Source organism: Sorghum bicolor, chromosome 10 (assembly GCF_000003195.3).
Source record: "Sorghum bicolor cultivar BTx623 chromosome 10, Sorghum_bicolor_NCBIv3, whole genome shotgun sequence".
NCBI classification, from domain to species: domain Eukaryota; kingdom Viridiplantae; phylum Streptophyta; class Magnoliopsida; order Poales; family Poaceae; genus Sorghum; species Sorghum bicolor.
In genome coordinates this window covers 37790787-37814113 of record NC_012879.2, presented here as the reverse complement: position 1 = coordinate 37814113, position 23327 = coordinate 37790787, and positions in this window count along the sequence as shown.

Sequence of the window (23327 nt, the reverse complement as noted above, 5' to 3'; positions counted from 1 at the left end):
AGTTCTTTTTTATTGTTCTTTGGTTTATGAGTTTACTTTAATCTCTTCGCGTAGAGTTTAGAGTAATCATCTCTAGCGTAGACGTGGTGTTTGGGCTAGGATACTCATAGATATTCCCTGACTAGCTGGACCGTGGTAGTAGCGAGGAACGTGACATTTCCGAGTTACCTTTGTAGACCATATCTCGTTAGCAAGAAGGGTAGGGCTTATAGGTGCGGGTTGAATATCCTCTATGGTGTCTAGATTCCGTAAGCCTCCCCAATAGAACAGTAGAACATCCTTACCAAGGTTAGAAAGAGATTACAGTTGTAGTCTTCTCTATATATCACTCACATCGAGAAACATTCTTTGTAGCCTAAAGGTTAGTAGTAATAGACTGGGTTAGTCAGATGCACTCTTTCTCCTAGTGGTAAAAATATAAATACGATACTCTGGATAACATCCCGGGTGAAGTGCTCACCGATATCCATGCGCTTGCGGATCAATTTCTTATTGCGGTCCCAAATATCAACAAGCATTTCTGGCGCCGTTGCCGGGGAGAAAGACGGTTTTCTTAAATAACCTTGAGTCTTACTACTAGCTTGTGTCTATACTTTTATCTTTTCTTATCTTTTATATTCTTTATTTATTTTCTTTATTCTTACCTTATGGACAACCAAGATTCTAAATCAATCTATCAATTTGCAACACCTTCGGTAACTGACCTTTTACCATGGGAGTCATCACAGCCTATCCAAACATCCCAGTATAATTTAAGTTCTAGGTTAATTGCCATGATTCAAAACCTATCTTTTTCAGGAAAGGAAGACGAGAACCGTTACCTTCATATTAGAGATTTTGAGCAAACATGTGATTGTCTTCGCATTAAAGGCATTTCTGATAAAACTTTACGTTGGAAGCTTTTTCCTTTTTCCTTAAGGGGAGAAGCTAGACAATGGTACAGTCAGAAGGTAAGTCAACAACGAGGTCAATGGGGAGTTTTACGAGCCAACTTTTGTCTAGATTTTTATTCCCTCGACCGTATCGGCGACCTTAGACTCGAAGTCGTATCTTTTAAACAAAAAGATAATGAAACTTTGGGAAAATCCTAGAAACGTTTTTCTGATCTTTTAGAATCTGGTCCAAACCTTAATCTTGAAGACCCTGTTCTTTTATTTCACTTTTTTTGAGGTCTTCAGAAAGATCATAAACAAATGCTATATACAATGTCTAGAGGTTCTTTCTTTCGCATCCCTACTGATGATGCTAGAGTGATCCTAAATAGAATCCTAGAAGCTGAGATGGATAATACCCTTCATAATGAAACCCACGAAGCTGAAGTAGACACTCTGCCAAATTCTCCATCTACTTTAGCTATCCCAAGTTCTGAGCCACAAAAGGAAGAAATTCCACCACCTGATTTCATGTTGGAAATAGAATCTAATCTTTTTGCCGATTTTGGAAACATTTCAAACTACCATTCTATTAACAGACCCCAAAACGGCCATTTTAGCATTTGTTTACCAAGTGAACATCAATTGAGAGAGCTTATCGCAGTCATGAGTAGCGAATTGTTGGAGGAATCTGAGCTTTCCTCTGATGTGATCCGTTTGGACACACCTCTATAACTATACGCTGTGCTTATGATTCCGATCAATTTGATGCTCTCTATAATCTTGTTGTGGGGATCAACATCATGTCTGAATCTTTTGCACTTAAATTATTTAAAAATTTGGTCTTAACCCCCACAACAAAGGTCATAAAGGAATCTTCAGGACGATTAGTCCCCAGTCTTGGAATTATTAATGTCCTACCTCTTACGGTAGAAGGCTCCTTGGTTCATTTGAACTTCTATATCTTTGATACATGGGACTTCGACCTGTTGATAGGACAACCCTTTAGAAGACTCCTTTATGAAGGTCATACTGGAAAGCTACACATTTCTTTTGGAAAAACTTTTAAATTTCCCATAACAATTTCACACTCCTTAAATAATAAGGCTGAGTCATATCTTTTGCCTGATCCTATGGAGGAGGTAAAGGCTGCATTTCTAGAGCTTTTAGAAGAACCAGACTTAGAAGACGAAGCTCCTTTCTTCATAGAAGAAGAGGCCGAACCTTCTGAACCTGAACCCTTAGATGAGTTTGCAGAAATGCCTAGACCTCCCATAGAGCTTAAAACTTTACCACCCGGTCTTATCTATGCTTTCCTAAACAATAATCCAGAGTTTCCTGTGATCATTAGTGATAAACTCACTCTGGAGCAAACTCTGCGATTAATGACCATTCTTGAGAAACATCACTCAGTTTTTGGCTAGTCACTCCAAGATCTTACAGGAATCAGTCCTATGATTTGTACCCATCGTATTCCAACAAATCCTTCTGTTTCACCTTCTCGAGAGCCCCAACGTAGACTTAACAACACGATGAGAGAGGTAGTTAAAAAGGAAGTTATAAAGTTGCTACATGGAGGGATTATATATCCTGTGCCGCACAGTGAGTGGGTAAACCCAGTTCAAGTTGTGCCTAAAAAGGGAGGCATGATTGTCATTATGAATGGAAAGAACGAGCTAATTCCGCAACACACCGTCATAGGGTGGCGGATGTGCATAGACTATAGAAAAGTGAATAAAGCCACGGGAAAGGATCATTTTCCTTTACCTTTCATAGATGAGATGTTTGAGCGATTAGCGAACCACTCGTTCTTCTGTTTCTTAGATGGATATTCAGGGTATCATCAGATCCCAATCCATCCCGATGATCAAAGCAAAACCACTTTTACATGCCCTTATGGAACTTATGCCTACCGTAGAATGTCTTTTGGGTTATGTAATGCACCAGCTTCTTTTTGAAGATGCATGATGTCTATATTTTTTGATATGATTGAAGAGATTATGGAAGTTTTCATGGATGATTTCTCTGTTTATGGAAAAACTTTTGATAGTTGTCTTGAAAATTTAGACAAGGTTTTGCAAAGATGTGAAGAAAAGCACTTAGTCTTAATTGGGAAAATGTCATTTTATGGTTAGGGAAGGAATAGTACTGGGACACTTAGTGTCTGAAAGAGGTATTGAGGTAGACAAAGCTAAAATTGAAGTAATTGAACAACTACCTCCACCTATGAACATAAAAGGAATTCAAAGCTTTCTTGGCCATGCTGGTTTTTATCGCAGGTTCATAAAAGATTTTTCATTTATTGCTAGACCACTTACTCTTTTGCTAGCCAAGGATGCTCCTTTCGAATTTGATGATGCATGTCTAACATCTTTCAATTTATTAAAGAAAGCACTCATCTCTGCACCAATCATTCAACCCCCTGATTGGTTGTTGTCTTTTGAAATTATGTGTGATGCTAGTGATTATGCTGTGGGGGCAGTTTTGGGACAAACTAAAAATAAGAAGCATCATGCAATTGCTTATGCCAGTAAAACTTTGACAGGAGCTCAACTTAATTATGCAACCACGGAAAAAAAGCTTCTGGCTGTTGTCTTCGCCATTGATAAATTTAGATCTTATTTAGTTGGAGCTAAAATAATTGTTTACACTGATCATGCTGCACTAAAATATTCGTTCACTAAAAAAGATGTTAAACCTTGCCTGATTAGATGGATCTTATTACTTCAAGAATTTGACTTAGAAATAAAAGATAAAAAGGGAATAGAAAATTCTGTTGCTGATCACTTGTCTAGAATGTATTTTAAGAATCCACAGGAAACCCCCATCAATGATTCACTCCGGGACGACATCCTCTACGGGATTAACAGGTCTGACCCCTGGTATGCAGATATTGTTAATTTTATGGTTTCAGGGTATGTACCACCAGGAGCAAACAAGAAGAAGCTTATTCAAGATAGTCATGCACATATATGGGATGAGCCATACCTCTTCCGAGTATGGTCTGATGGCTTACTCAGGAGGTGTGTGACCACTGAGGAAGGATGGAAGATCATCGACAGATGTCATTCATCACCTTATGGAGGTCACTATGGAGCATTTCATACACATTCAAAGATATGACAGTGTGGATTCTACTGGCCTACAATGTATGAAGACATGAAGCAATATATCAGAAGATCTGGGCCATGTCAAAGGCATGAAAACATAAACACAAGGGATGCCATGCCACTCACCAACAACCTTCAGATTGAGCTCTTTGATGTCTGGGGAATAGACTACATGGGTCCATTTCCCCCATCAAAGAAGTGTGAGTTCATCTTGGTGGCAGTTGACTACGTCTGCAAGTGGGTAGAGGCATTACCTTGCAAGCATGCCGACAACATCAGTTCAAAGAGGATGTTTGAAGAAGTTATATTTCCAAGATTTGGAGTCCCCAGAGTAGTGATAAGTGATGGAGGAGCACACTTCATCGACAAACGCTTCAGGCAATATCTATCAAAACATGGAATCCGTCACAACGTCGCTACCCCCTACCATCCTCAGACAAGTGGCCAAGCAGAGACCTCCAACAAGCAAATCAAGAATATTCTTCAGAAGACAGCGAGTGAAATGGGAACGGCATGGAGAGACAAGTTACTCGATGCACTCTGGGCATACTGGACAGCATACAAGACCCCAATTGGAATGTCCCCATACCAATTGGTGTACGGGAAGACTTGCCACCTACCTGTTGATCTAGAATTCAAAGCACACTGGGCCATAAGGAGATGGAATATGGACCTAGATGTCGCTGGAGACCATAGAAGAATGCAACTATCAGAATTGGAAGAATGGCGAGAGAAACCATATCACAATTCAAAGATCTACAAAGAAAGAGTCAAAAGGTGGCATGACAAGAGGATCAAGAAGAAGGAGTTCGCACCCGAAGATAAGGTATTACATTTTAATTCTAGGGTAAAGCTTTTCAGGCATGGAAAACTCTGGAGTAAATGGGAAGGACCATTCAAGGTAATCAATTCATCATCCCACGGAGCTATCACACTCCAAAATGACGAAGGCACATTATTCAAGGTAAATGGTCAACGTCTTAAATTATTTTTAGAGCCCAATAAAGAATTAGAAGAGATAGACGTGATCCATTTTTACCTTCCCATGGAGATTTAGAGCCCAACCTTTTTAATCTGACGTTTTTGGGTCACACATATATTTTCCTAATAAGTTTTGCATCTATAAGCACGCTCGAGGAAGCAGGCCCACAGAGGGGCCAGGCACAGGGCGGGCGCCCAGCCCCTGTCCCCTCTCGGTCCCGATTTCCCCCGTCGCGGAAAACACATTTATGTAAACCAAATAATCCATCAGATGGAAAGTTTCGCACGCACGGTGATGGGAGTAACCCGAACAACCCCTAGAGGCACTTTTTGACCCCTATATAAACAGACCCCTGACGTCAGTTTTCAAACACCAATCTATTCAAGCCTTCTCTTCTTCTTCAATTAGAGCTTGCTTAGCCCCTCGCTGCTCCAATGGCCGAAGTGTTCCACGACGATTGGGAAGTCGTTCCCTACGACCTCAACAAGAAGCCTAAGGAAGACCCCGACGCCCGTGCTCTCGTCCTGGCCAACACAGAGCGACAGCTAGAAGCCATGCCATTACGCCAACGCAGCTCCACCCAATCCTACCATGCTCAACCAGTTCTCACCGCACCGCCACAGCCCCTACTTCTCAAGGGACCATCAGCCAAGAAGGAAGCCACCATCAAGGTGCCAGCCGGCACAAGGATCCTTCCACCCAGACCCAATGAGAGGGTCGTAGGAGTTAAGACCAACCGAAGCGGTGAGATCAGCAGCATCCGCTACACTACGGAGGAGGAGAGACCTTACTTTGAAGGGATTAGAGCAGCCAAAGTCCGTTTCATCCCTACAAAGGCAGCCCCAAAGCACGCTCTCAATGCTCTCGAGACACCTCCTAAGCGTCGCAAGACTATAGTAGATATTGATGAGGACGTTCGCAGGCTAGACAGGGTCATCATAGACCTCCAGTCCTCAGTTAACTCTATCACTAGGCAGCTCTCTAACCACAACACGGTGATACTAGGCCCTAGGCATGATCTTGCTAGTGCCAATAAGAAGATTAGGAAGTTAGAGCGCCGCTAAGTTATCTAGATTAGATCTTAAGGCAATGCATCTTAGTTATTTATCTTTAAATTCGGTTTAGATTTACTATTATCGTCAGTTTGCTACTAGTCATTTGTAATAAATGCCTCAGGATTAATAAAGAATATTATTATTATTATTATGTCTTGTGTGTCTCCACTTTATTTTTATGCAAGAAAGCAGAAAACAAGTATGGGGGAGATGCCTTGACACGCCAAAAACACTTCGACTAGACCACTCCACGATTCAGGTACATACTCTTCATACTTTACACATACACATATCTTGGATTATGCAGAATATTGTCTCCGACATAATAAATTAAAAATATTAAAATGTTTCTAATCATGATTGCTGTAACACCCTAGTGTTATGGTTGCATAAATCATATGCATAGCATGAGCATCATCATCTACTCAACATATCATGATCATCATCTATCTTGAGCCATGTCATTCTATGCAAAAATGTGATTTAAATGGTTTAAATAGTCTTCCTATGCTTATTTTCTTGTGAACCATGCTTGTGTTTGTGCTCTATGTCTTGGTAAATAATTTATCTATGCTTAACTCAACCTTAGGAACAATGTTCATGTTGATCACTTCTCCAAAATAATCACTTAAGTCATACTTACACAAATAGGCCCTAGAAACCTCTATTGCTTAGGCTTTTAAAAAGTGTCTCATAAAATGTTTGCATGTCAAAACTTTCTACAGCAAAGTTGCAGCAAATTTTATAAGCAACAAAAGTTGTTTTATGGCCATCTCATGAAAATGATAACAAATAGTCCAAAAGTGACCCACAAGGCATAATTGGGGTTGTTTCCAACACTTAGAAAATTTTCTAAGTCCAGGATCGCAACAGTTTGCTCGAGGGTATGTTGCTTAGCTTCCAGTTTGAATTCTAGTTCGAATCAGACCTTGAGCATGTAAGCAATGTTGGAGTACTCATATAGGTCTCCAGCATAGAGCCATTAGCCAGCAAAATCATTGAGTGTATTAGGAGATAATCATCGTGCAAAATCGGGTTTTAGTCGGTGATCGCGTCGCCTCAATCAGAGCCGAGCTCGCCGTCGTGGACGCCCAGCGCGACATCTGTCCTCCAGATGGCGCCCGTACGCCGGCGATAGCCCCGCTCGTCAGGTCGTCGGCGTTGGCATGGACGCCACGACGCTCCGCACTCGCTCAACGCCCGTCCACTCTCCTCCTTCCTCTCTCTCGCGCTCTGTCTGGCGGAAACGCCATCGCCATTGCCGCCGAGAGCTTCGCAAGCTCCTCGCACCCTCGCCTCTGCGTCTTGCCGCGCCTCCGAGCGTCTCCAAGTTCGCCTCGAGCTCCTCCATCTTCTCCACCCTTCAGTTGGATGAGATCTCCCTGAGGTGAGCGACATTTCGCGAGTTCATCGTCGTCGGGTTCGCGGCCGTCGCGACACCGATTCCGGCGAACCTCACCGCTGCTCCATCTTTGCTTCCTTTCTTCTCTCTGAGTCGCGTTAGGGTCTACTTAGGTCTTGACGTCGGTCCACGCCACGCCATTGCGGCTGAGGCACCACCGTGGCGCGGGAACACGGCCGCCGCACCGTCGTGCTCACCGCCAACGAGCACCTCGCACGTGAGCAGGCTCACCGGAGCCGGTAGGGTTAGGCGTTTCTACCTGGAAAGCTCCGCGCTAACTCGCTGATGCTTAAGCCACCCTTCCCCGACACTCTACCGGTCGGAGATGGCCGGCGTAAGCCGGGGTAGCTCCGCCGTGCCGCCATGGCCGACGGCGACCCCTCTCCGTAGTCGAAACCCTAGCGCCACCTACCTCCATCGGTGCGGAATCACTCCAAGAGCACACTGGTGCCCTTGGATCCGCCGGAGAAGCTCACCGTCGGCGAGCATTCGCCGGCGAAGGGGTCCTCTGTTCTCTGTGTCGCTGACGCGAGGGTCCCGCTGTCAGTGACTCAACGGTCTTCTCCTTCCTTTTATTCAAATCCAGATTTTTGGCTTTCTTGCAAAAATCATATCTCTGGTTCTGGTGACCCAAAAATTTTGAAACCAATTTTGTGATGTTCCTTGAGATGGCTAGTTTTTAATAAAAATATAAAATGAACCATGTTTTCTGGGAAAAATATTTATTAGGATTTAATCTTGTTATTCATGAGTAAATTCATATCTTTTGTCATACTGCTCCATTTGCTATGAAATTTTTATGGTAGTCTCTGTGTGCTACTAGAATGCTATGATAAATATTTCATGATTTTTGGAGTAATATATCTGTGATAGGTAATTTATGATTGAGATATGGCTTGTTTTCTTATTAAAATCATAGCAAATAATTGGTGCTTATGCTGGTGCTTTACTTTGGTGGCAAGCTTGTTTATGGTATTAGTAACATGTAAATAATCTGAAATATACTGTTTGACACCATGTAAGCCATGTTTCTAAATTTATGAAATAAACACCTTGTCACATGTTAAATGCATATCTTTAATTTGGCATGTGCAATTGCTCTAAGAATTTTATGGTGGTGTTGTGATGCTATGCTTGTGCTTCCGTAATTTTTGTAGATTTTTCTGAGCACTTTTACTAGTATCTTGTAATTATGCTCCTTTCTAGAATTAAATTAATAAATGCCTTGTTAAGAAAATGTTTGGAGGTTATCATATGATGTTCTGGTTGTCTTATGTTGTGTTTGTGCTGATAAGCAATTTGGTTGGCACTATTTATGTTTTGGTTATGTCATCAAATAATTAATTAAAGGGTTAAAGGCTGTTCTGGACAGCAAGGGAGTAATTCAACTTTTACTTGTTGATATTTGGGTTTTCTCGGAGGCTTGTCTAAATCAAAGTTGTTGTAACTTTTATAGACTAGCTGTGGTTTAAATTTGGGATCAATTGGTCCAGTAGTTTGAAAGTTATGGCTATTCCAAGTTGGGTTCCAGAAATAGGTGCTCTCTGTTTTTCTGGGACAGAACCTGGAACTTTGTTTAATTGACTTGGTTAACCTATGAATCTTGCTGTGATGTTCAAAGATGATTTGTAGACAATTTTATAAGCTTTCGAGAATGTCCTCACTTAAGTTTGTTGGATCTTTGTAGCAATAGTTATGGCCTGTTTACTGAGCTGTTCTGTTTTGTGTTGCTTGCTGTTTATAGGTAGACTTGTCTAGTTTGTTAAGTCATGTGGTTTTCCTTTGTGAGTTAGCTTAGAAGTTTACTCCGTAAATGAGTGTCCAGTGAGCTTATTTATGTGTCAAGCATTCATCCTTTATTATGCACATCTTCTGATTCTTTGAGCATGCAATAGGTGCATCGAACGCGACCGCTTCCTACGAGCTCCAAGTGAACCCCGAAGGCCAGGAGGGCAACCCAGAGGTGGAGGTCCAGCAAGTCGGACTCGAGGAGCCCGAAGAAGAAGTTGAGTGCCCAAATCACGAACCAGCTTCGTTCATGAAAGGCAAGCCCCGGAGCATCCTAAGTATCCCTTTACTTTCGAAAGTTTACTTGAATATGTTATATCTATTGATGCATTAAGTATAGGAGTTGTGATGAAACCTTTGCTGCATTTTACTCCATCCTTGTCCAGATATCTTATCACTACCTAGTTATAGAGTTAGGATCGAGTAGCAGCTTAGCCATGCTTTAACTGGTAAAAGTCGGGTGATATCCTGTCACCTGCGTGATATAGGGTTAAGTCGGATCACGATGGACTATATGTGCTATCGTGGATGGAACCTAGTTAAATTGACTTAAGCCGGGCGGAGTTTTGCAAGGTTGTAGTAACTCCGTCTGTGGTAGCTAAGGACCGACCGTTGTACGTCCTCTTGTCATGTTGAACGCATGCCTAACACTTAGTTGGCTGGATAACTCGTTCCGACCGCGAAGCCTAGTAATATGACTCAGGCCGGAAAGCCGATAAGTATAAAGTGCGCACTACCGGAGGAAGTGCGGTGTGCGGGGGACCATTGGCGTAAGCCCAAAGACAGGTGAGTTAAAATTCCTGACCTCCCTGGCAGAGTGGTAGCCCTGGGAGTGCGGTGCTGATCGAAACCGTGATTCCTGAGTTGTACCAAAGGTGACCCGTTGGCTCTCCGACGGGGGATGCTTGGGTGAGTGCTAGGAATACACCTCCGGCTGGATAGGAATTCGATTCGAATCACCGTCTCTCCCATTTAGTGAGAACTTGACAGAGCAGCGGCAAGCGTAGCATTCACTAAAGAACTTTGGTTCATGATAATGATGATAGTAAGGAAAAGTACATAATGAACTGCTATGGTTATTATTACTTGTAATAATCAAGTTTAAGTGCTTTAGTACATGTGCTAATCTAGTGGTAGGCTGATGATGATTAAATATGATGCTTTCACAATAATTTAGTTATAATTTAAGCTTTTGGCAAATGTCAAGTCAACCAGCTCTACTTAATATTAGCCTTGCATGATCCTTGGTGTCTTTTATGTTTTACTAGATGGGTAAGTCTAGCTGAGTACAATCTCGTACTCAGGGTTTATTCCCACCTGTTGCAGATGATATCTTTTACGATGGCTTCTGCAAGACCTGTCTCCATCCCGCTAGGGCTGAGGACTAACCGTTGGGCACGGTTCTCTAACAAACTCGTATTTGCTGCTTTTGGATGGATGGTGTATGACTCTGGCAATAACAAGAACTTGTGAACTGAACTTTGGACAAGTGTGTGTAATTATTTTGCTTCCGCTACTTCGAACAAGTGTTGTAATAACTTAATAACTCCGATGTGGTGCCGCTTCGACGGCAATGTATGACTATGTAACATTCGTTGTGTTGTGCTGAATTATTACGATCTTGGTTTGTTGTAAGTTGGTTTGAAGTCCTTCGTGACTTCAATTGACTACCAGGATTATATGGGCTCAAGTTTGGAAACTTGATTGCTTGTCGATCGTTTCTACACTTGAACTCTTATAATTTGGTCGGTTCTGTGACAATTAATCTCACTCTGTGATATTTCCTGAAAACCTGCAATTATTGAAAAATCATTTTAAAACCCTGTGCTGCTTAAGTCATTGTGGAATGTGAGATGGTAGAGTATGAGTTTCTTATTCTTGATATCATTGATGCTTGGAGAATTTATTCAAAAATTCTAGCTACCATCCTCAGTGTTTTATATGCCTGATAAACCTGAAAATATTAACATAAAAATTATAAAAGCTATCTACTCTGTATTGAGTCTGTTCAAAATGAGTTAGACCCTTGTTGAGAGATTTATCATGCTCCTAAGATCAAGACATTTATTCAGAAAGATTCACTCTTCCGATGTATTATTGCATTAGAGGCATGGGCTATGCAAAAAATAAGGATATTTCGGGGAAATAAAAAGGAGCAAGTGCTCGATAACCTCGCAGAAAAAATGGACAAGTGTCCGGCAGTAGAACTAGGGGTACCTCGGTATCCATCTGAAAAAAAAGAAGAAAAAGAAAGAAATGATAGCCCATGGTCCCTCTAATAAGCAATATGCCAGTAAGAGTTGACAAGTTTTTAATTTTCAAAGTCTTTAATCTAAGAGTATGGCATTCTTCTCCCCGGCAATAAATGCAAGGTAAGTATGCTTGAGAATTTTTGCAAATTAAAACAGCCTCAGTGATATACAAAAGATAAATGAGTGAAGTGAGAGAACCTATGAGAATAAAGGTATGCTAAATTTCTTTTCAAAAGTATACAAAAACTCTAAGTAACAGGATTGAAAGGAAGAAAGGATCTCTACTCTTGATCATATATTTCCCTGACTACGATACACAGTAAATTTTTACAACACCCTGCAGGTATGAAGAAAATGTTTTAACCCCAGATATTTTTCTTAACCATCCTTTTCTCGAGGACTAGAAAAAGCCAAAGTATGGGGGTATTTGTTGACGGTTCTTAAGTATCAATTTTAATTATCAAATAAACAAGAGAAAGGACCAATATGCAAACAACACAAAGAATTAGGGTTTGATTTGACAGAATTCCACAAGTTTTGTTGTTTATCTATTTCTACAAGGGGTTACCAGGAAATAAGGAAGAAAGGCCCACATGTCGGGATTACATAAAGATATTAACACACCGCGCAATTTTCTACCATCTAGAAGACTCCAGAAGCCACGAGAACGAAGCGGAGGCAGAACGGGGCCTGGCCCAGGGCGCCCGCCCTAGAGACCAGGGCGCCCGCCCCCCTTTGGAGTCCAATCAGGACTCTCTTCGCGGATCACGCTCCACCGACCTAAAGGATCAAGCATAACCATTCAATCAATGTTGGTTTGATCCAACGGCGCACATTTACTTGAGGGGACTATATAAGCAGACCCCCTGGCCTCTAGAGGAGAACAAGTTCATCATAGAGTTGAGAGGAGCCCTCAAAGGATATCCTCTCCTCTCAATAGACTGAGGGCTTAGCATCCAATGTGAGTATAATTAGTTCTTCTAAGTTCTACTGGATTGAGAGAGATAGAGTGGAGGTGTAGATCGGAGGAAGCCCGGCCTGTCGGTGTCTACTCCGAGGTTGTACCTACGGGATCAAGTTCTCCTAACCCGAAGCTTGCTCCTAGGATTCTTCAGTATTTTGACTTCTAAATTCTAGTAAGTTCTTGTTTTATTGTTCTTTGGTTTATGAGTTTACTTTAATCTCTTCGTGTAGAGTTTAGAGTAATCATCTCTAGCGTAGATGTGGTGTTTGGGCTATGATACTCATAGATATTCCCTAACTAGTTGGACCGTGGTACATGACATTTCCGAGTTACCTTTGCAGACCATATCTCGTTAGCAGGAAGGATAGGGTTTATAGGTGTGGGTTGAACATCCTCTGTGGTGTCTAGATTCCGTAAGCCTCCCCAATAGAACAGTAGATCATCCTTACCAAGGTTAAAAAGAGATTACGGTTGTAGTCTTCTCTATACATCACTCACATCGAGAAACATTCTTTGTAGCCTAAAGGTTAGTAGTAATAGACTGGGTTAGTCAGATGCACTCTTTCTCCTAGTGGTAAAAATATAAATACGATACTCTCGATAACATCCCGGGTGAAGTGCTCACCGATATCCGTGCGCTTGCGGATCAATTCCTTATTGCATTCCCAAATATCAACAGAAGCCTCCGCTGGGGTTGGAGTTGGGGCCCTCTCTTCTTTAGCTGGAGTGGGGTCGGGACATTGTCTCCCTCCTCCGCAACGCTGCTCGAGGAGGCGTCCCCACTGTCTCTTCACCCCTTGTCGGGGTACTCGCCCCGGCCTTATCTTGAGCCGGGTGCTCCTCGGTGGTCTCCGCCACGGACACAACCGCGGGCTGCTCCACGGGTCGCTCACGACCAGTCTGCTCGGCGGCATCCTTGTCGGCAACGGCCGGCTCGGTTGTCCTCAAGCCGGCAACGTTGCTCGGATCAACATCTGAGGCCGCACTAACAAAGAGGAGCCAATGCAAATTCCCATAACAGCATTATACTTCGTAAAAAACAAAGAAAGCGCAGAAGACATGTTTTAGAACTTACAGGTCGGAGGTCCGATGTGTCGCCGTGAAGAACCTTCTCCTGGTCCTCCCAGCCACCGCTGCCGCTTCTGCCCCTCCAAGACGTATCGGCTCGACGTGCGCGGCAGGCGGATCACTGGTTACCCGACCAGTGTCGATCGGCGCGACGTCAGGGCGGATGCGCAGTCTCTGGACCAAGGATGGAGTAGTCTTGTTGTCTTCGTCGCCGTCATCGACGATCCTCATGAGCCGGTGACGCTTTGGGGCGTGGCTGGTCTCCGCCGGCATTGCTTCCGTGGGGGATGGCTCTACGGCCATTGGCCTCTTCCCGGACACCCTGTCATCTACGGTCGGTGCTCGGCGGCTCTGGTCTTCATCGCTGCAGGTGTATTGGAGACACCGAGCAGTATTGTCTGCCGGCGGGTCCACCCCAACAGGATGGTCCATACCGGGTGCCAGCGATACATACACCAAGCACCGGTCAATATCTCCTATCTGCAATAAAACAGCGGCAAGTCATCAGTCAAAAGGCAACCGTAATTACATAGAAATACGGATAAACAAGGGCATTTCATTTACCTTAGGAGCTGGTCGGCCTAGCTTAAAGGCATGCATCCGGTCATCACTTCGAACAAAGTTATTATCAGTCAGGTTGAATAACACGTTCAACAACCACTAGACCTCTAACTTTTCCAAACCGTCCCGGTGCATCCTGGTTGGGTCTTGGCTTCCTGCGTACTCGTATACCGAGTGCACCCTCCACTGGCAACTCATCACTCGTCGCATGAGGAAGTTCCCGACCACCCCTGGTCCGTCTAGACGGGACCAGTCGATCCGGTCCATCAACTCCGACACGTGACCGGTGTACTCGGGCCGATCTGTCCAGCTGACCCTCTTTTCGGGGATATATCCAACATCGCAAAGAGTGGTGCTGCGAGGTTCTTCCCTCATGTAGAACCACCTCTTGTACCACTCGGTGAGGGAGGTGTTCTATGGGCAACTGAGGTAACGGTTTTTCATCCCGTCACGAAGATTGTAGTATACTCCAACAGGAATCTTGGAGCCTCCAACCGCTCCCTTCTTCCTCAAATAGAATAAGTAGCGGAAGAGATCAAAGTGCGGCTCTATCCCGACATAGTCCTCGCACAAATGAATAAAAGTGGAAACAAGAAGAATGGAGTTTGGGTGCAGGTTGCAGATCCCGATCTCATAGTACAGAAGAAGGCCTTAAGGAAAGGATGAACTGGAATCCAAAACCACCTCTTGAAATAATCGTCAAAAACTACAATCTCACCAGCACGAGGGTCGGGGTAACTTTCCCCCTCTGGTACTCTCCTGCCGCCAAGCTCCTGATTGTGCAGGAGTCCCATCTCGACGAGGTCGTTGAGGGATCTTGTTGTTGATATTTGGTAACGCAATTAGAAAATGATCCGCAAGCGCACGGATATCGGTGAGCATTTCACCCGGGAGGTTTTCCAGAGTATCGTATTTATATTTTTACCACTGGGAGAAAGGGTGCATCTGACTAACCAAATCTATTGCTACTACCCCTTTAGGCTACAAAGAATGTCTCTCGATGTGAGTGATGTATAGAGAAGACTACAACCGTAGTCTCGTTCTAACCTTGGTAAGGATGATCTACTGTTCTATTGGGGAGGCTCACGGAATCTAGACAACACAAAGGATGTTCGACCCGCACCTATAACCCTACCCGTCCTGCTAACAAGATATGGGATACAGAGGTAACTCGGAAATGTCACGACGGTCCAGCTAGTCAGGGGATATCTATGAGTACCCTAGACTAAACACCACGTTTACGCTAGCAAGTGATTACTCTAATACTCAACCGGAAGAGGATTAAAGTAAACTAATAAACCAAAGAACAATAAAACAAGAACTTACTAATAATTAGAAGTCGAATTACTGAAGAATCTTAGAAGCAAGCCTCGGGTTAGGAGACTTGATCCCGTAGGTACAACTCGGAGTAGACACCGACAGGCCGGCCTTCCTCCGATCCACACCTCCACTCTATCTCTCTCAATCTAGTAGAAACTAGAAGATCTATTTCTACTTTACATTGGTTGCTAAACCTAAAAAGAAATATTATTTAGAGAAGAGGTTTTCCTTCGAGGGCACCCCTCAATCTCTATGATAATTTCTTGTTCTCCTCCAGGGGCCAGGGGCCTTGCTTATATAGTCCTCCTCCTCTGTGCGTTTTTGGTTCAGCAGGCGATGTGGTACTAAACTTTGCACCCTATCTCATTAAAATGCACATAGGCCTTAATGGACCAAAATATGATTTGGGCCCAATTAATCCCGCAGCTCTTTTATGTGGAGTCCTTCGTTTATTAATATCTCTTGATTCCGAACTCCAAATATAGCAAATAATATATGCATTTCGATCAGCTCGACGAGATCTTTGCAATGGTGGACTCCATTCTGTGATTGGTGGAAACCCCTGGGCGGGCGCCCAAGGGGGGTGGGCGGGCGCCCTGCCCCCGGGCCCGTTTGCCTTCTCGTTCGTTCTCGTGGCTTCTGGAGTCTTCTAGATGATAGAAAATTGCACGGTGCGTTGATATCTCTATGTAATCCTGACATGTGGGCCTTTCTTTCGTATTTCCTGATAACCCCCTACAGAAATAGACAAACACCAAAACTCGTGGAATTCTGTCAGATAAAACCCTAAGTCTAAATGTTGATTTCATTTGGATCATTTTCTTTGTTTATTTGATAATTAAATTTGATACTTAAGAACCGTCAACAAACTCCCCAAGCTTACCTCTTGCTCGTCCCTGAGCAAGGATGAGTTAGTGGTTTCATGCCTTAAAAGTACACACGCATTCAAGCAAGATCTCATCTCTGAGTTAGAATAAATTGTTAAGACTTAAAACTTTCTCATTTTACCTTTCACCATGGGGCTTGTAACCGTCACTTGTGTCTTGAGCAGTTAAAAGATAGAACGGTCAAGTCAAGCACCATGTCTCTTATTCTTGATCAGCTATAGCTCTGGAGTTTTTTGTAGATTTTCAAATAAAACTCAGAGATTCCTTATATGACTCTCTCAGATCTCTCTTTTGTGGTATTTCTGGATCCTTACCAAGGCAGTAATGGTATATACCTTCTCTCAAAGTATGTGGTATTTTTGGTATGAGGCATAGTGATATTGCCTTCTCTCTCACCCTACTCTAATAAGGTTTTGATATCTGGAGCTCATAGGTGAGAGACAGCTAATATATACTTACAAGACATTTATTGCATAGTCAAACCATGGATCCAGAGAAACAAGTCAATAAGTCAAATCAAGATGTGCATGTGTGGCGAATGAATGGTGTACGGTGATGATGATGATAATAATGGTGAAAGTCTAATTCTACTTTTGCTCTTTTGAGGGGATACATACCTTTCTTGCACTTTGAAGCTTTTTGGGAAGAATGAGATGCTCTATATTTTCTTTTTCTTTCCTCTCAGGTGGGTATCTTGTACCCCTAATTCTACTGTCGGACACTTGTCCATTTTTACCTCTCGTCTCACTTTTTCTTTTCTTCGAGGTTCCGGGCACTTGCCCCTTTTTGTTTCCTCGTATTCTTTCTCTCTTTTTTTTTCTTTTTTTTCTCTTTTTTTTCTTTTTTTTAGAGCACCCATCTCCTGAAATAATATAGCAAGTGGTAGTAACCAAGATAGCTCGAGCATTTAGTTCATAGGGAAAAACAGAAATGTTTTTGGCTATTCTCTCCCGAATAGGAGTAGAATAATTTTAGGTGAATTTGGAGATGGAATTGAGTGGATGTATGTGGATGCGTACTTCTGGAGTAGAAGTAGCATGTATGAGTGAACGTGCAAGTGAATCTTGATTTTAACCACATGACAAGCTCCTAAGGGTCTACACAGCTTGACCACACTCAATGCTTATAAGCAGTAAAAAGTAAATGTGTGGCTCAAAGTCTAATAAGCATGTATATATTGCTGTGGTAGGATTTTAAACTCTCATCATACAGGAACTCATCATGTGTTATTTTAAAGATTCTTAAAGATAAAATTCTCCAGAATTCTAGCATCTCTAGGAACAGATAAACAGCAGCTCAACCTTCCCATATAATATCCGTTAACAACTTAGACTTTTGATCAGGTACTCCTCCCACAAGTTTAGTTTAGAGCAAATCTTACTTCATAACAGTCATGCCTAAACTTGAGAGAGATTTCAATTTTAAGAACTAGTCATGGCAGAGCAACTATTCATCATTTCCATGAGAGAGCTTATCATGAGGGTTCATAGCAAATTTTATTTATTTATTTATTTAGCAAACTAAGCAAAGATATATATATAAAAGCACAAAATCTTTATTAGGTTTTTTCATAGTTTATGTATTTTAATATTCTAACATAATATAAGTATAAAGATAGGTAGAAATACTTAGCGAGATAAATGGGGGTGCTCTCCCCCAAGCTGAATTTTGACGTAATTTCTTCTGATGTAGCTAGCAGGTGATGGTGGTGTATTTGAAAGTCGACAGCACCCCGACAGCGATTAGGATGTCCTCCGTCTGCTAGTTTTCTTTGATCCTTGAATTCTTGTGGAGCTCAAATAGACAACAAAACTTTGTGGAACTGGTTAAGTGTTAGCATAAATATCTAGCTTTTATCATGTTGAGCCTCCTCAATAAATGTTACTTATTTAGCAGGATCATGCACTTCTTATTTTTATATTTTTTTATTGTAAGATGAAAACTTATTTATTTTATTTTTATGCCACCACAGTGAATGTACTTATGGGTTTTATGCCATGAGCATACTCTCATGGGGCTTACTATTTTTTTAACATTTTTATTTTCTTTTTAAGATAGCATGAACCTGATTAACTAAGCAAACTATTGAATGGAAAAGGATAACTACCAAGTTTACCTCCTAGCAAGGCGTTCGGTGTTTTTTAAATCCTCCGAATGGGACTCCTTGTATTTTCAGTCGTCCTGGGATTCGCTAGGTGGCGTAGTCGGTGGTTCCGGCGGCGCTTCCTCTTCGTGTATAACTATCTTCTCTCTCCACACCTGACTCGGTGCTACAGTCTCCTCAGGACAGTTCTGTTCAAACTATATGTCTTCAGACCTTATCACTTCTCCTTCGTAGTCTACCCATCTGTTCTTGATGATTTGCCTCCTCTGGTTACGGTTGTGTTATCTTCTTCTTGTCCTGACCTGTTTAGAGTCTTCAACTATATAGTTAGGGTTAGTAAAATAGCTTCATACCTTCTCAGAGGGGAAGTGTATGTGGACTTCTCCGGTTCCAATATAGATGATGGCTTTGATAGTGTTTGAGGAACGGTTGTCCAAGGATGGTAGGTAGATTGTACTCGTCTTCTCCTATGTCAATGTTCTGAAAATCATCTGGAGCCGAATGTATGTTGGTTGTAGGAGCATGGTTCCATGAAGGAGCTGATAAGTGACTGCGGCCATTATGTTGTCGTCAGATCCGGTGTCATAGAGTGTCTTCTAAAAAGAGTATCCATTGATTGTGCACTCAATGCTTGGAACACCAGGGTCATCCTTCTTGATCAAGAAAGGTGACTTGAGTCGACGATCTTGACCTCCTTGAGCTGCAGTGACCATCTCAGCTGACTCGGTCCACATTTGCTTGTTCTTGTTCCTCCTGTTGGTCCTCTTCCTTGGTTCATGTCAGGATTGCTCTGAAGTTTGTGTAGTCTTGTTCTTGAAGGAAAGTCTCCTTCTTCCCCTTGATGTAGAAACTGATCTTGGCAGCATTAACGTAGATGACAGCTCTGGTGTTTAGGAATGGCCTCCCTAAGATGATGGGTGCCCTATCCTCAGTACCAGTCTCTATCACCACGAAGTCTGCTAGAGCGTACAAGGTACCAACTCGGACGCAGAGGTTCTTCAATATTTTCTTTGGGAAACTGAGTGTCCGATCTGCAACCCTGGGCATAATGTTGACGCTGGAGCCAAAGTCGCAGAGTGCTTCTGGGAAGTCCACCATGCCGATGGAGATCGGGATGACGGGGCGTCCTGGATCACCTCTCTGAGTAATTAGGCCTCTGTTGATTCCAACCTTGATTTTGTTGAGGACGGTTGTAGTAATAGTTGTTATTGTTGTTGATGTAGTTCCCGTCCTCAAGCATCTGAGGGCAGTGATTGCCTGAGTGTCCAGTATCTCCAGTGTGTTTGTGCTCGTAGATCCTGGTTCTTCACTTGGTGGAATCTGGGAGTTGTAAAACTCCTGCATATTTTGCTTGAAGTGTGCCTGCTCATAGAGACAAGGCAGAGATCAAGTGCATGGGCCCTGTTGGTGGAAAACACCAACAGAACCAAAAGTGTATTTGTTCTTCTCTAACCTTAAGCATAGTGAGCAAGACAAAGTTTGATAGATAATAAGATCATGAGTGTAGTATTTTAAACATTTGTCAGATCAGATTGATCGACCTAATGGAAAGATAATCTATCTATGTATATGTCTTGTTTATATCTTCCAAAGATTGAATGTGTAATACTTTAGCTTATATGATTAGGAGTGTGGGATCACGAAGGTAGTACTAAGAACAAAGATTAAATGACTAAACATGTTGAATTAATTGAGTTGGTTAATTTGGAGTTACAAATCATACATGTTTGTCTCTTTATTTTATGTGTATGCCAGAACCAAGGAGAAGCTTATAAAAGCGATAGTCAAGTACCTTAGGATGTTACCTTAATTGAAGAGTGATGGTACCATCTCACCTTGTGGAAGCTTTCCTTTCTTAGCGGTTGTGCATCGTGTTTGTGGCACTCTCCATGAATCATCTCTTATGAGCTACGTCTTTCTTGTGCAAATTGTTAAACTTCATGTGTCAATTTCTTCATCTCCAATGTGAGTTTATCTCAGGACTTCCCAGGTTGATATTGAAAGTTTTCCTGCAGGGATTAGTCCGACAAAATATACCAATGCCTACTCAAGTAGTTTTTAGTAACCAAACTAGACTCCATGTCTAATCAGATTAAGGAAGGCTATTTAACCTAAGCACCACACTTAATTTAAAAGCCAATAGAAGTATGTACAGTACTTCCGAACTCACACTTACTAGGATAAACAAAGGTAGCATGATGGCTTATAGAGATCTACTTAAGTGGAGATGAAGTAGTGTGATTAGTATTTAACAAATTGAGCATGTCTCAAAGGTAAGGACAACCAACATAGCAACATGGCAAATGATGTTTTTGTGTAAAGTATTTCCCCCAAGCTTGAATTTTGGAAAATTCAAGATTGGATGAATTTAATTCAATGTTGCATGATGATTGGTTGGACATACCTTGTGCTTGTCATTCATCCGATCTTCTTGCTCCCATCCTGAAAAGGTTAGTGGCAAGAATACCCGAAGGAATATTTCTACAATTATCTCAATATGCTCAATACACGAGGCAATGATGCAAATTCATGTTACGATCTGATAAGTGCTTGTTTAAGGACGCTAAGCTTATCTTTGGGAAACCATCAAATTATGTCGGCGAAGTGGTTTCCCCTCTAACGCTGACCTATATCAAGATCAACTCAACGAGATCTGCAATATTTATTATAGACATATGCATCGACAACCGCCCTTTTAAAGTTTTTATAAATAGAAAAGAAGAGGGGGTTGGAGATCTCAAATGTGGTGATGTTGGAGAGACCAATTGATTGGGGAGATGTTTTATATGAGCAAGGACTTGGTGAGGTATTTATAAAATAACTTCCATGCTCAATGTTGTTTCTCTCATTCTCAAACTCCAAGAATGATTCTTCATGAATGCTTAAAATTCCTCTAGGATTGTCTCTCAAGTTTGTTTTATCTATCCATTCAATGGTGATAGCACATGGATTTTTAATGCCCTCTAGCCATCGATGTTGCTCTTCTCGATCCTCCTTCTTATGCATGGGATGTCTAGAGAGATTCATAGGGTTATCGGAAGGTTCAAGAGAAAGAGCATAGTAAAATTTATTAAGCTTAAGGATGGGATGGATAGCCGAATCATGGGATTGAAATGTTTGGAAATCAGCTATTGAAACTTCCTCTCCTTGTATGGGAGATGATTCCTTCTCTATCTCTAAGATTTTTCTATGAAGACTAGTACAAGAAGGATGTCCACAAATGAAGACATACCTTCCTTTACTAATAGATAAAGAAAGAAGGACTCTACCAAAGGTTATATGATCAAGACCAATGTGAAAATATCTAGGAAAAACATGGTCTTGTAGGGCTAGGTCTAAACCAGAATTTATAAAAAGATTAAAAGATTCCCTAGGTGTAGCTAAAAGTGCATTATCTTCTTGATTAAAAGATAGGACCTCGGCTATAGAAAAGGGTTGGTTTTGACCTATTGCAATCAACTCCGGACACAGATCATAATTAGGGCAGGACGTGTTGACTCCCATGGTCTATGGTTGGTCTCCGAAGGTGCAAAGAATTCAATAATAGGTATGGAATTTAAGTTATCCATAAAGATAAAAATAAAAAGATAAAAGAATAAAAGTATAAAAGTATAATACAAGATAATAGCAAGACTCAAAGTTATCTCAGCAAACTGTCTTTCTCCCCGGCAACGGCGCCAGAAATGCTTGTTGATATTTGGTAACGCAATTAGAAAATGATCCGCAAGCGCACGGATATCAGCGAGCATTTCACCCGGGAGGTTTTCTAGAGTATCGTATTTATATTTTTACCACTGGGAGAAAGGGTGCATCTGACTAACCAAATCTATTGCTACTACCCCTTTAGGCTACAAAGAATGTCTCTCGATGTGAGTGATGTATAGAGAAGACTGCAACCGTAGTCTCGTTCTAACCTTGGTATGGATGATCTACTGTTCTATTGGGGAGGCTCACGGAATCTAGACAACACAAAGGATGTTCGACCCGCACCTATAACCCTACCCGTCCTGCTAACAAGATATGGGATACAAAGGTAACTCGGAAATGTCACGTTCCTCGCTACTACCACGGTCCAGCTAGTCAGAGGATATCTATGAGTACCCTAGACTAAACACCACGTTTACGCTAGCAAGTGATTACTCTAATACTCAACCGGAAGAGGATTAAAGTAAACTCATAAACCAAAGAACAATAAAACAAGAACTTACTAATAATTAGAAGTCGAATTACTGAAGAATCTTAGAAGCAAGCCTCGGGTTAGGAGACTTGATCCCGTAGGTACAACTCGGAGTAGACACCGACAGGCCGGCCTTCCTCCGATCCACACCTCCACTCTATCTCTCTCAATCTAGTAGAAACTAGAAGATCTATTTCTACTTTACATTAGTTGCTAAGCCTAAAAAGAAATATTATTTAGAGAAGAGGTTTTCCTTCGAGGGCACCCCTCAATCTCTATGATAATTTCTTGTTCCCCTCCAGGGGCCAGGGGCCTTGCTTATATAGTCCTCCTCCTCTACGCGTTTTTGGTTCAGCAGGCGATGTGGTACTAAACTTTGCACCCTATCTCATTAAAATGCACATAGGCCTTAATGGACCAAAATCTGATTTGGGCCCAATTAATCCCGCAGCTCTTTTATGTGGAGTCCTTCTTTTATTAATATCTCTTGATTCCGAACTCCAAATATAGCAAATAATATATGCATTTCGATCAGCTCGACGAGATCTTTGCAATGGTGGACTCCATTCTGTGATTGGTGGAAACCCCTGGGCGGGCGCCCAAGGGGGGTGGGCGGGCGCCCTGCCCCCGGGCCCGTTTGCCTTCTCGTTCGTTCCCGTGGCTTCTGGAGTCTTCTAGATGATAGAAAATTGCGCGGTGCGTTGATATCTCTATGTAATCCCGACATGTGGGCCTTTCTTCCGTATTTCCTGATAACCCCCTGCAGAAATAGACAAACACCAAAA